The sequence below is a fragment of the Corvus brachyrhynchos genome, unplaced genomic scaffold (assembly GCF_000691975.1).
Source record: "Corvus brachyrhynchos isolate BGI_N302 unplaced genomic scaffold, ASM69197v1 scaffold17, whole genome shotgun sequence".
Taxonomy (NCBI): Eukaryota; Metazoa; Chordata; class Aves; order Passeriformes; family Corvidae; genus Corvus; species Corvus brachyrhynchos.
In genome coordinates, this window is record NW_008240046.1 from 135,776 (window position 1) to 148,581 (window position 12,806).

Sequence of the window (12,806 nt, forward strand, 5' to 3'; positions counted from 1 at the left end):
TAGTGAAAAAATCTTTTCCTGGTATTATTTTTTTGATAGAAGTAATTAAATAAAATTCAGAAAGAATCTTCACAGCCGAGAGACTCAGTTTTCCATCCTGCCAAAATGTTCTAGCCACTAGTTTGCAGTATCATACTTCCTTACCTTTCTTCTCTTTTTTCTAACTTTCCCTCTCATTCTTTCTCATAAATCTTATATCCTTAACTATGTAGTGACAGATTAAACAGAAAAGTTGGAAATCACCCTCCTTTTCATATTTGTCTTTCTTCTTCCCTTTCATAGTTGTCCCACAGTGCAGGCTGTTGATTGAAGCACTAAGTTTGGGATGAAAGGGAATCTGGGTGTCTGAATTTCCTCACTCTGAAAAGATCAGTGGTCTGTCAAAGGCATATTTTGAGACAGTTTTCTATCAATCCATGTAATAAGGCAGTCTTCATTCAAGGAACTACATTATAAAATAACCTCTTAAAGTAAAAAATATTTTTAAAGAGAACAGTCACAAATACACTTCCACAGTTAATGTTCTCTGTTATCAGACATATATTAGAATACCTCCCTATACTGAGCCATTAAGAGGATTTAAACAAAGGAAATCTGAATCAATGATTAATTAAATAAGTGTGTATTCAGCTGGCAGAGAACATTCTAGCAATGCCCCAAAATAGATGAAAGAGGAATTAAACGTTGACACTTTGGCTCCCATGCACCACTACCCGGCAGAATTCTTTGCTCTGAGTTAGCTGAGTTAAGGCAGAGTTTACATGGAGAACAGTATTCATATATGCTGTTTAGAAAATTGCCTAATTTATTACACACCAAATAAGAAGACAAACCAAAAAACGAAATCCTTTCCCAAGGACTAAGGTGGGACATTTTTCCATTCACTGCTCAAAGTCAAAATTTCTTTTTGAGGTAAGAGAGCTAAACCAAGCTCTATGTATTCTGCATCCTAACAATCACCAAAGATTGTCAGGATATAGAATACACTTATTGCTTGACTTAGAAATAATTGAATGCCTATAAATACCACTGAAAGGTAAGAAATTCTAAACAAAGTCAACTGATTTCCTTTTAAAATTAGCTCAATAAAAATACTTAGCTTTACAAATATGACTAAAATCAATGTAATACAGAACAGTGTGTTCACTTCAAAAAAGCAGACATAGGTTTACACGCCTTCCAAAAGCAGACAAAGAAGGAATGACATCAATCTTGTTCTTTACAGATAAAATTAAAATGCATACAAATACAAATAAACAAGTATATAGTGCATGTATTTACTAGACTGAAGAACATCTGTCCTCAGATGTCTTCTTTCTCATAGACTTCACAGACAGTTTGATATCAATTTTTGTTAATTTCCCTTTTTTTCTTATCAGAGGAAGATGTCTTCATCCAGGCTCTATTTGAATTTTGGGTGCCATATATTTGCAAGAATGATTCCACTCCGTGATGCAGCAGAAAATTACCATAGGAGGATGTTCCCTGAATATTTTATTATGGCTAGGCAATTTTGATTGAAAAGGCTGTAAAACCTCTGAATTTGTGGGTGAGTATACAAGGTGTCAATTTTTGATGTCTTTAATTTTCTCAAAGTACTCATTTTCTGTCAGCCATATTGCCACAAAAATCTATCTTACTTACAAATGCACAATTCAAAGAAAACATGTGTTAGGTGATGAGATCAAGTCCAAAACCAGTCTTATTCTTCTAAAGGTGGTCAGCACTACCTAGTGACAGTTCAGGTCCAGAGTCATTCCTCCATAAAAGCTACACTCAGCAACTTTTGTGGATGTCACATGATGTTTGATATACAAGCTTCTTTTTAGATGGTAATTAGCCTTTTTCTCTTTTTCTTTTCCCAGAGGGACAGTCTGACTATCAATCTTCTATCTCAGCAGAAATCTGAAACGAGACTACACGGCAATGTTAAGTAGATGGTGCCAAAGAAAGCCCAGCACAAGGTGATTACACATTCAAGAAAATATAGCTGTGACCATTTTTTTAAAACATAAACAAAAGAGTTTTGGAAATTCCCTCTGTGCCATTAGTTCAAAAGTAGAAAAAAAATCTGGCAGATATTTCAGGCATATTCCTAAGGTGAGGTTTATGTAGATACCATCAGAATATCAGGATTGTTTTTTATTTGAGTATTTCTTTAAATTAACTGATTTTTGTTTCAGTCATTAAAAAAATGTAAAATATGCATAGCTTTCTCACCCCTCATCTCTTCCCTCTCCTCCTGATTTCCAAAGGTTGCCTCAATTCTTTCAGCCCTTCAATGAGTCAATGGTGAAAATATGTGAGGAGGATTTACAGTCAGTGCACAGTGCTTTGTCTCTGTTGCTTCTTCTGTCTCACACTTTTCCTCTAGTCTTGTGTGGGTCCTTCATGGACTGCAACTTAAATACCTGCTTCAGTGCCTGGAAAACCTCTTACTCCCCCTCTTTTCTGTGACTGTGGTGTTCCTCTGCTGCTTCTCACTCTTTGTGTTCTCTGCCTGTTTGGAATTTTCTTCCCATTCTTAAATATGTTTTCCTAGAGGCACCACCAGCTTGACTGATGGGCTCAGCTGTGTTCTGTGGTGGGTCTTTTGGAATCATCTGGAATCATCTGACTGGACTCAAGACTGATCCCTGGGAACACCACTAGACTGGCTGGCAATGCTGTGCCTGATGCACCCCAGGACACAGTCGGCTCTCCTGGCTTCCAGGTCACCGCTGACTCATGTTCAACTTTCTGTCAGCCAGGTTCTCCACATCCCTTTCTGCTGTACTGCTTTCCAGCATGTCATTCCCCAGTCTATACCTACACCCACAGTTGCCCCATCCCAGATGCAGAATCCAGCACTTTCCCTTGTTGAAATTCATATGGTTGGTGATTGCCCAGTCTTCTAACTTGTTGAGGTCTCTCTGCAGGGCTTCCCTGCCTTTGAGGGAGTCAACAGCTCCTCACAGTTTTGTATCTTCTGCAAACTTGCTTAGTATCCCTTCCAGTCCTGTGTTCAAGTTGTTAATGAAGATGTTAAAGAGCACAGGGTTGAGGATGGAGCCCTGTGGAACCCCGCTAGTGGCAGGTCACCACTCTGATGTCACTCCATTCACCATAACCCTTTGTGCCTGACCTGTGAGCCAGTTGCTCACCCATCCCATGATGTGTTTATCCAGATGTGTGCTGGACATTTTGTTCAAAAGGATCCTATGAGAGACAAAAAGCTTTACTGATATCCAAAAATATTACATTAGCTGGCTTCCCTTGATCATCTAGGTGGGTTAAGTTCTAGGTCACCACTTTTTATCACAAACCCTCTTTACAAGAAGTTTAAGATATAAGTTGACGCTAAGGGAGAATTCTCTCATTTCCATCTATTTTCATATTTTTAATTTCTTTGTCATATTCACTAAGTGATAACTTGTTTGAAAGTACTTTGTAGTCTTTTAGAAAGACTAGTAAAATATTTCACTTCCCTTGCTCCCCAGATGATCATTAATGAGCAGTAAAATAATTCAAAATACTACAGATTGGTAGAATATCTTTTAATCTTTTCTAAGACAAAACACAAGATGTAATTATTCTCTTAGCATTACAAGTGTCTGATTGCTAGCAGTCTCACATCTCTAGATGCCTGTAATTATCCACAGTAATTTGTTAGCTCATTTGATTAATTCAGAAAGACTGTATGGTTTCTTCTCATACAGAGATATATGTAATGGTATGGACCTCTTACTTCACACAGTGTACTAATTGCTAAATTTTGGGTTGTATAACAATATAACAACATTTGAAAAATCAGTTAAGAGATTAACCCTCCCAGTCCAAACACAGAATAATTACTCTTACAAATTAACTAGCCCTGCCTCCCATGAGTGAAGAATCTGTCTAATTAATGGTCAGTTCATGCATAAAAAATTAGCATCAGCTGTTCAATCATTATTTGAAGATGTTTGCAGTAACTGATACAGTTTATCTGAATTTTAAATGGAAAACAATGTCAGTGAGACTGTAAAATATATTGAGCATATAATTTAATAAATGCGATTTATGAAAAGTACTGTCAGAAGCATAATTCATTGTAAGACAGAAGCACAGAATGTATTAGACACTAAAATCATAAGCATCACATATTGTATATTTATTGCTGATGTATTGGGTTTTTAATTTATAAAATGTCCCAATTTGATAATTTAAGAGTATGTGCAAGAAAACTTAGCAAGTAAATGCAGGTGTATATGTTGTAACGAGCATTGAATTTTTGAAAATTTAGATATAGATACATAAAAGATATTAGAGATTTAGTTACACAGAGTGCAATTTAGACAGAATTGGAACATCAAACTACAAACTGTTTTTCAAAGTTCCGTGCTTACAAATTTATCTATCTGGTAAAGTAGGTTTCCTCTCATTTGGGGAAGCTAGTAAGTGCTTTGGTGACTATTTTATCCCTACTTATTTGATAAACCAATTGTTAGAAATCTGCATCAACTATTCGACTTTTTTGTGTTATTTTTTCATTTTCCCAGCCATCAAATAGTCTAAAAAGAAGTCTAGAGAATCAAACTTACTTTTCACCTTCTGCTGTGGGCCAATCAGTGTTTAATTACTTTATGCAAGACAGAAGAAAATGGGTGAGCTCCGCTTAAAACAGGTGGTTAGGCATATATTTTTATGAAAATTCTGCTAGTAAAATTAAATTGCATGTCTTACATTTAAGGTGTTCTAATCTCTATAAAAGCAGAAGGTAGTTATATGTGTATATATAATATTTAGTTGTGATCCAAATGTGTAATGTCCAACTACATCAACAGCAAGTTTTACTTGGTCAGATAAGTAGTGTCAATCCTATTCCTGACAATATGTCACATTTTATTTAATAAAGTAGAGATTTCTCCATCAGAGATTAAAGAGAGAAAACATTTTTTTCTTTGTAAATGGCTTTGTTGGTTTTTTTTCAGGACAGAAAATGAAAGAACTATTCAGTAGTTACTATTATTAAGAACCATTTGTTTCACTTTATGAAGACATTAGAAAGAACAAATATAATTTTTCATATGGCTTGATTCTTTTAACAAGAATGATGCCTAAACACAAAAGAAAATATAAAGACAAAACAGTTTATTAAAAATTCAATTGCAGCTAGGTATCTAGGAAGCATTTTAAAAAACCCAAAAATTCTCTTATACTAGAGATGATTAGTAAAACAGAGTAGTAAGTTTTAATTGTGTCACTCAAAACAGGTTAAATTCCTTAAATCATTTTTGTACCAATATCATGATTACCATTACCTCTTGTATTTTCTGATGTATATTGTTAACTTATGCAACGGTTAGAAATATGATCAACAGACCTATGTTAACACTGAGCTATGAATTGTGCATGTGACAAAATGCTTGAGTATTTCCTACTGAGGAAGAGTACTGTTTCTCACAATGACTTTTTAACTTGTTAGTAGCTCGGCTAAGGATAAATAGTTATTAAATACCTGCCATAAATGTCAAATTAAAATTGCAATTAGTATTTTCAAATAAAAAAGTAGAAAAACGTGGCTTGTTGGAAATACAGATAAACACCTTCTTATTTGGGTAAAAGAATAATAAATAAAGTGTAAAAGGAGAAAAAACCATTATTAACCCAAATAACTTCCAGAGTGAGAAATTAATTAAAAAGACATTTAGATTGGGAAACTTTAACAAAGGTTGAAGGACTCATATAGTTTTCTTCTCCAAGTCCAATGAAATATGTACCAATTTATCACATGAAACGTGAGGGAAAGCATATTTTGCATTCATATTTATTCAGCTGGTTTATGTGGCTAAATGTTCATTGGTTAATTCTTAAAAATTCTTTTCCTTTGACCAGACAATCCTAAAATTTAGTTAAATGGAACGCTTTTGACAGTGAGGAAAATAGGCTGTTTGCTTGTATTCAAAAGACACAGAGGTGAATTTATGTCCACACTGCCATGAAAATCATGGGATCATTTTCTGATATTGAGGCCAGGTAGGGAAATACCTCACATTGTTACTTTTGACCTTGTTACTCTCCAAAACAGATGTCTGCCATTCAGGGATTTTTCTCTGACTTACATTAGTTTCCAGACTGTGCCTACGACAGCTACATTTCACAAAGCAAAAATATTTCAGGGATTATTCTAGAAATTTTAAATTATGAACAGCAGAGTTTCATACTCTGGAAGTTTCCCTTTACCCTGTCTAATTTACTAGAATTTCTTCAAGTGGTCTTGCTTCATTAGCTAGGAAAATCCTGTGACATGCATCAAAGTCGTGAGAAGTTAGCCTGCACCTTGTAAGTGCTGAGAGTCACACAAAATTCTTGCATTCTCTTTAATTTAACAGGCAGACTTCTTTTACTGGAAGCTCAAATACCAAATATATTTTTGGATGGTTCTCTAGCTACTAGATTTCAGGGTGCAGATATAAGCTCTTTCTCAACATATATATATCCTGGGAAAACTATAAAACCACACTTAGTGAAGAAGAATTAATATTATTGAATATCATTGGAGAAACTACACAAATATCAGGGTAAAATTAGAAATTCTCCATTAATTAAATTTACTTTCAATCCCAGGTGCTTTTCCTTTCTGTGGAATTCAATATCAAGTGAAGAAAATAAGTTTAAAAATTATGTATGTCATCAAAGAAGAGAAACAAATTCAAGAGAGACAATAATATACCTAGGCTGCGTCATACTGGATGCCTATATAGGCTATGCTTTCTGGCAATGGCTGGTATGAAAAAGTAAATTTTGAATAAAGGGAGAGAAGGAGACACCTATTCAACAATTTGGAAGTCATCATAAATTCTGAAATTGTCTTGTGATATAAAAGTAGATTTAACATTCACTCTGATTTTGTGGGTTTTATTCATAAGGCAAACTGAATATTTTATGTTCACATTGTAGATCTAGTTGAGTTTTCCCCCTCCCTCCCAGGGGAAAAAAAAAAACAAACCAGCCAACAAAAAAAAACAAAACAAAAAAACCCCCACATCACTTGGAGGAAAAGTGCTTCCAGATCTAAGAATTATTGTGTCATCACCATTGCACAAAATGACCACCAACTGTCAGGTAAGACACAGTTAATCTATGCAAATAAATCAGTTGCCAGGTAAGATTGCTAGTCTTTGAACAGAAGCTACAAATTTTCTATAAAGGTGCTTCCCTGTCAGCGCAGAATAAGGAACTATACTATTAGCTGTGTTTTATTACTCTGAAAATCAGAACAGGGATGGAGATAATAGCATGGCTTCTACAAACAAAATTCAAGTCCCTCTAATCTACTAAAATAGGGGATAAAGGAGAAATGTGCATGTAATTTTTTTTGGCCTTCCAGAAATCTTTAGCAAAGTCCTTTGTAGCAACTTCCTACTCATGTGAAGAAAGGTGAAATACTGTGATGCATTCTGAACAGATATAGATATAGAAAATAAAGTGTAAGAATAACGATTGTCTGCATGACAAAAAAAGCTAATAACTGGATTTCCCAAAACGTTATATGAGGAATGTGGTTGTTATATATACTCAATACTGATATGAAAAGATGATGTGGAGGAAGGTCATGATGTTTTCTTGGAGCACAACATTATTCAGGCTAGTCAAGATTGAAGAAATTGTATAAGATTTCCAGAAAAACTGAAATTTACTTCCATAATGACAATAGAAATCTAATTCTGATAAATGGAAGTGGCTAAATGCATTAATAACTTGCAGTCTTAAATCAATTCTACCCACTTACAAAGTTAGGTTACTGTATCTTTAGAGACTATTAACTGGAAGATCCTGCTCAGTTACAATAAAATAGAAAATTATGAAAAGAAACAATAAAATGTAATTTTAAATATTGTGAGCCACTGCACAATATTTTCTGACATAAAATAGCAATTTCAATTTCCTAACAAATGTGTATCAGAAAAAAAGAAAAGCAATTTTTGACTAAGACTAAGGTCTGGGTTTGTATCCTGTGTGATCAAGATGGAATCAAGAAATAGAAATAAACTACTTGTGCTGATGATGTATATGCTTTTCATATTGTATAGCATAATAGATGTGTAAATATATAAAACCATTTGCATTTATTTTGTTTCATTAAAAAATTTGCTTTGCTGTTTTTGTGTGGGGACAGTGTACTTTCAATTCCTAGTATTTTCTGTGGAATATAAAAATGAAACTTGTTAACCAAATTTAGTAAGCTATTTCTTTTATCTATTTTTAAAATTTTATCTTCCTCCTACACACAAAAAATATCATTTTAGTAAGCTAAAATTATAACAGAGAAATTCTGTCTTGTTCACAATAGTTTAGTGAAATGGAAGTTTTTAAACATATTGAAACAAAATGATGGAGTTTGTAGTATCCACTGACACTTTCTTTGAACGTGATATATAAGTGTACAGAAAACACTATATATGAAGTAATTTAAATGAATAATCCTACATACACTTATGACACAGACGTAAATGTGAGATCTGTCCATTTAGCAGGCAATTATGTAAGTGTGAATTAAATGAAAGAACTATTAGTTGTTTGATGTTGCTGTTGTGTGTGGAAGAAATTAAAATACGAGTAGATATAATTGAATGATTATTAAATGAAGCAATGGCCTCTGCACTGAGCCGTGTGGGGCAATGTCAGGCAAAATGAGATGGCTAGAGAACACGATGAGCCCGCTGGTTTCCCTGCTGCACCTTGTTCCCTGCAGCCATCAGCTCTGGGACAGGCAACACAGACAAGAAATTCTTCACTCTTAGGGTGATGTGGCACTGGAACAGGTTTTCCAGAGAAGTTGTGGATGTTCCATGTGCTGAAGTGTTCAAGGCCAGGCTGGATGGGGCTCTAAGCAACCTGGTCTAGTGGGAGGTGTCCTTGCCCATGGCAGGGGGTTTGGAACAGGATTATCTTTATGGTTCCTTTCACCACCAACCATGCTGTGATTTTATGACTTCTAGTCAATATTTTAGTCTATTAACCTAATTCTTCTGCTTAGAGAACCATATTGGTATAATGTAAAATTGTGTCAAAAAATCCCCTTTACTGTTAGTGATAAATAGACCCAGAGAATAGAGAATATTATTAATAACTCCAGATAGACAACTATATTGCATTCCTCTTTTGTGTATAATCAATCTGCATATGTTGTGCCTAGATCAACAGTTTGAAAGTTCAAAGATCTTTTTTTCATTCAGGAAAAGATTTATATGTTTGGGGGGGTTTTGTTTTCATTTATCAGTGGCACCCTTCTACATAAACCACCTTAGTTTTCCTTAGACTTCTGGTTAAACTTCTCCATTTATGGAAGGTTAAAGTCTCTTAAATCCCATCTTATTCACAGAACATGAAATATTCCCTATTGATGTCTTTTTGTGTCTTTTGTTTCTTTAGATTAAAATGACAATTAATTATTTAAATAATTAAAATTTTTAAGAGTAAGGAAAAATAAAATTCTTCCACTCCTCATACAAAACAAAAGACTACAGGTAAGATGAAAATAAGTTTGTGGAGGAAACAGTAGAAGAGATATTTTTCAAGACTTTCACAAAGTTGTGGAAATGTGTCTTCGCTACTGCTTTGTTATAGTGTGTTCTAAAAGCAACACACATTGCTTTGACATCAGCCAGACAAAGAAAGCTCATGAGACAGCTGATCACTATTTTATTTAAGGGTCAAAAATTGTAGAGATACCACCAACAAGAACTCAATTCAAATGCAAATTCACAAGTCCGAAGAGGTTTTGGGATAAGAATCTATAGCATATTTTTTTGTTAGAACAGCAATCCATTTTTATTTCTCTTTTTAGTGTTAGGAGTATGATTTGGATCTGTCAGTAAAAGTATTATGAAAAGGAAAATGGTACCTTATTTTAAAAATAGAAATTCAAACATCTGCTAAGTAATTTTTTATTGTTGGATCATATCTTTATTTATGTATGTGCATTTATGAATTAACTTCTTTATACTATTATACACCAGCAGCAGTATCAAAATCAGTTTGGGGTTTCAACCGAACTAATTTTTTTTTCGCTAAAGAAATACAGATATCCAAAGTGTGTCAACACATGGCTTAAAGATACACTGTTGATAATGATTTCCCTAGAGGTTATATTATCTGGTTAAAAAAAAAAGATAAACCAAACTATCTACCGCATTCTAATGGACAGAGGTCAGTGTAACATCTGCCCTGTCTATTTTCAAATTGTTTCTGAATTCATGCACAGTATTTCTCGGTCCCAAAAGTTGTTTGAGCATAAAATTGCAGTACCAACGAATTGAATCTTCTCTCTTTTTTTTTCAACTGATATTGTGGCAAATTGCTTTCCAACTGCAAAAGCAGATTATTTAAGGTTTTTTTCCTAGCTTTGTTAGGAGTGAATAAAGTGGCCAGACACTGAGTACATTACAGTGACCTTGCTATTAAAAGTCAGTGATAATGAGCAATTTATGAAGTATGATACCTATGCCCTACTATCAAAAGTAGTATTATCCAATGGATTTTTCAATTTGTACAGCAGCTTTTTTTGCTCCTTTTCCAGTTTTATTTTGTTGGTGGCACTAGCTTTTGAAGCCACCCTAACTTTTAATCCTCTTTTATAGCTGGAATCAAGTAGTAGTCAGCTTGCCTGTCAACTTCGTTCTATTCCTATAAGAGAACCTTTGAGAAACAAAGAACTCTGGACTCAGCACAAGTTCCTGTCTGCAAACCTGCAGGCTGCAACAAACTAAGTATATACCTATCTGAATTTCATTTTGCAGACACTGGAAAAAATTTTGAGTAACTGGAACCAGAACAGAAGCTTGCTACTATAATGAATTTTATTTGATAACTTGTTACATTAATAACTTGTTACTTTGTGATTTTGGTCCTTTTTATTTTCTTCTATGCTTTACTAACCTCCTAAGTGGGTTTGGAGACTGAACAAGTCGCTGATCATACCATGTTAGAATTTTTAAATATACATGAAGAGAGAAAAAAGAGAAAATCACTTAACCATTGGGTGGTGTGAGATAACTGTATATAAAAACTAGTAATACTGTGCTGCTTTGAAAGACATCACTGTTTTCAGCACATATCCAAAGCACAGCCCCATAATAGCTACCACAAGGAAAACCAACTCTATCCCAGACAAAACCAGAAAATATGACCATATTCTATCACATTTGATTATATTTGTTATTGTGTATCATATTTGATACTGTGACTAAGCACTTGTAAAGCCCCAAAAAACTTGCTGAACAAGACTTTTAAAGCAGCTTATGGGTGTTCATGTACTCTGAGTTAGACACACTGGAGAAATACTGACAAAATATTCTAAAGAGGTCAAAACAACAAAAAGAACTCCACTGGCAACCTCAGAAAATCAGAGAATTTTGGCAAAGGTTTAGAGAAGCATTCAATCAACATAAAACACTTCCCAAAATATTAACTTATCCCATTCAACTTAGCAAACTCCAGGCTCATTTGATTTTACATTACTCAAAAATTTCAAGAGAGAATTGGAGGAAGAAAGAAAAGATATAGAAAAGGGCACATATAACTACCAGCTCCTGGGTTCCAGCAGTGTTCAGTGGATAGAAATTCCAAGAAGAGGTAGTGTAAAAACATGTGCTTGCCTTGTGCTCAGCTTTAAGTACCCCTTGGCCTTCCTGAGTCCATCCCTCAGGTAGGAATTCCTGCCTAATTTGGCCACTCAAGAGCTGGGTTAGGGGCTCCAGAAGCAGGTGTAGAGCATTGCCTCTGGTGTGCCAGGGATTGACAGGCACTGCTGGGCTGGGATACAGGTTCTAGGGAGGGGGAGTGCAGAGCAAGCCGCTGCCTCGTCAGGGAAAGGCCTGACTTGCCTCTTCCCCCACACACATGCACCCCAAAATATCTTGAGATATCAATCTTTACAGTCTCTCACAGCACTCGGACAGTTTGCTCAAAGAGTCTCTGGAGTCTCCATCCCTGGAGATTTACAGAAGCTGTCTCACCATAGTCCTGAGCAAATGGTTTTTAGTGACCTAACCTGGGTAGGGGAGTTGGATGAGATGACCTTCAGAGGTCCCTTCCAGCCGCAACTGATGCTGTTATTGGAATGGAAAATTTGAGAACTGTACTATATACACTGCATATCTGCAGAAATCATATCTCATGTTCTTCTGTTGTCATTCAGTCTATGAGGACTTCAGCAACGACTTCCAGACACTTCCACAGTGAAAATATTAGCTAAGGCAGACAAATGCAGACTCAGCTGACTAAGCTGCTACAGATTAACTCCAGTAGGCAGCTCAGCCCCACATATAGCCACTCATTCCCTGCCCTGCACTGGAAAAGTGGACAAGGGTTCAGAAACCACTTCTTGGAGGTACTTATATGTAAAATTATATAATTTTAAATATATAGCAGTGACTTTTTTTATAAAATGAACAAGGTATGTCTCATAGATAGAGTAACTGTCAGTAACAGAAATTAAAATACCAGCAAATTAAAAAATATTTAAAGAAGGCATCACTGAACATATGATGAGGGAGGGAATTTTTTCTTTTTTTGTCCTGAAGATAAGTAAAACTAAAAGTTGCAATAAATACCTTATGTTAAAACAGATCTCATCTAGAAATGTGCAGCATTTCTGAAAACCAGTGAAAATTTTTGGAGCCAAGGGATTCAATGTATTTTTGTTTTATTGCTTTTATTTCTCCTTTTACTGGCAAGTAAATGTATATTCTGCTGTCACTAGCATGGTGTGAGGAATGTTAAACATTAGAGATGAATAGAAAACTGAATTGTATCGCTGCTGTATTCAGTTGTTTTGTGAT

General features: G+C 35.0%; 1 protein-coding gene across 3 annotated transcripts in view; it reads right to left on the bottom strand.

Moving 5' to 3' along the window:
* Nucleotides 1-782: 782 nt before the first annotated feature.
* Nucleotides 783-12,806, bottom strand: part of LOC108449138 — a 63,065-nt gene continuing 51,041 nt past the window's right edge. For all 3 annotated transcript variants that reach the window (XR_001865266.1, XR_001865265.1, XR_001865263.1), the window contains one exon: nucleotides 783-1,916. The gene's annotated coding sequence lies outside the window, so the exon portion shown is untranslated. The remainder of the gene's footprint in view (nucleotides 1,917-12,806) is intronic.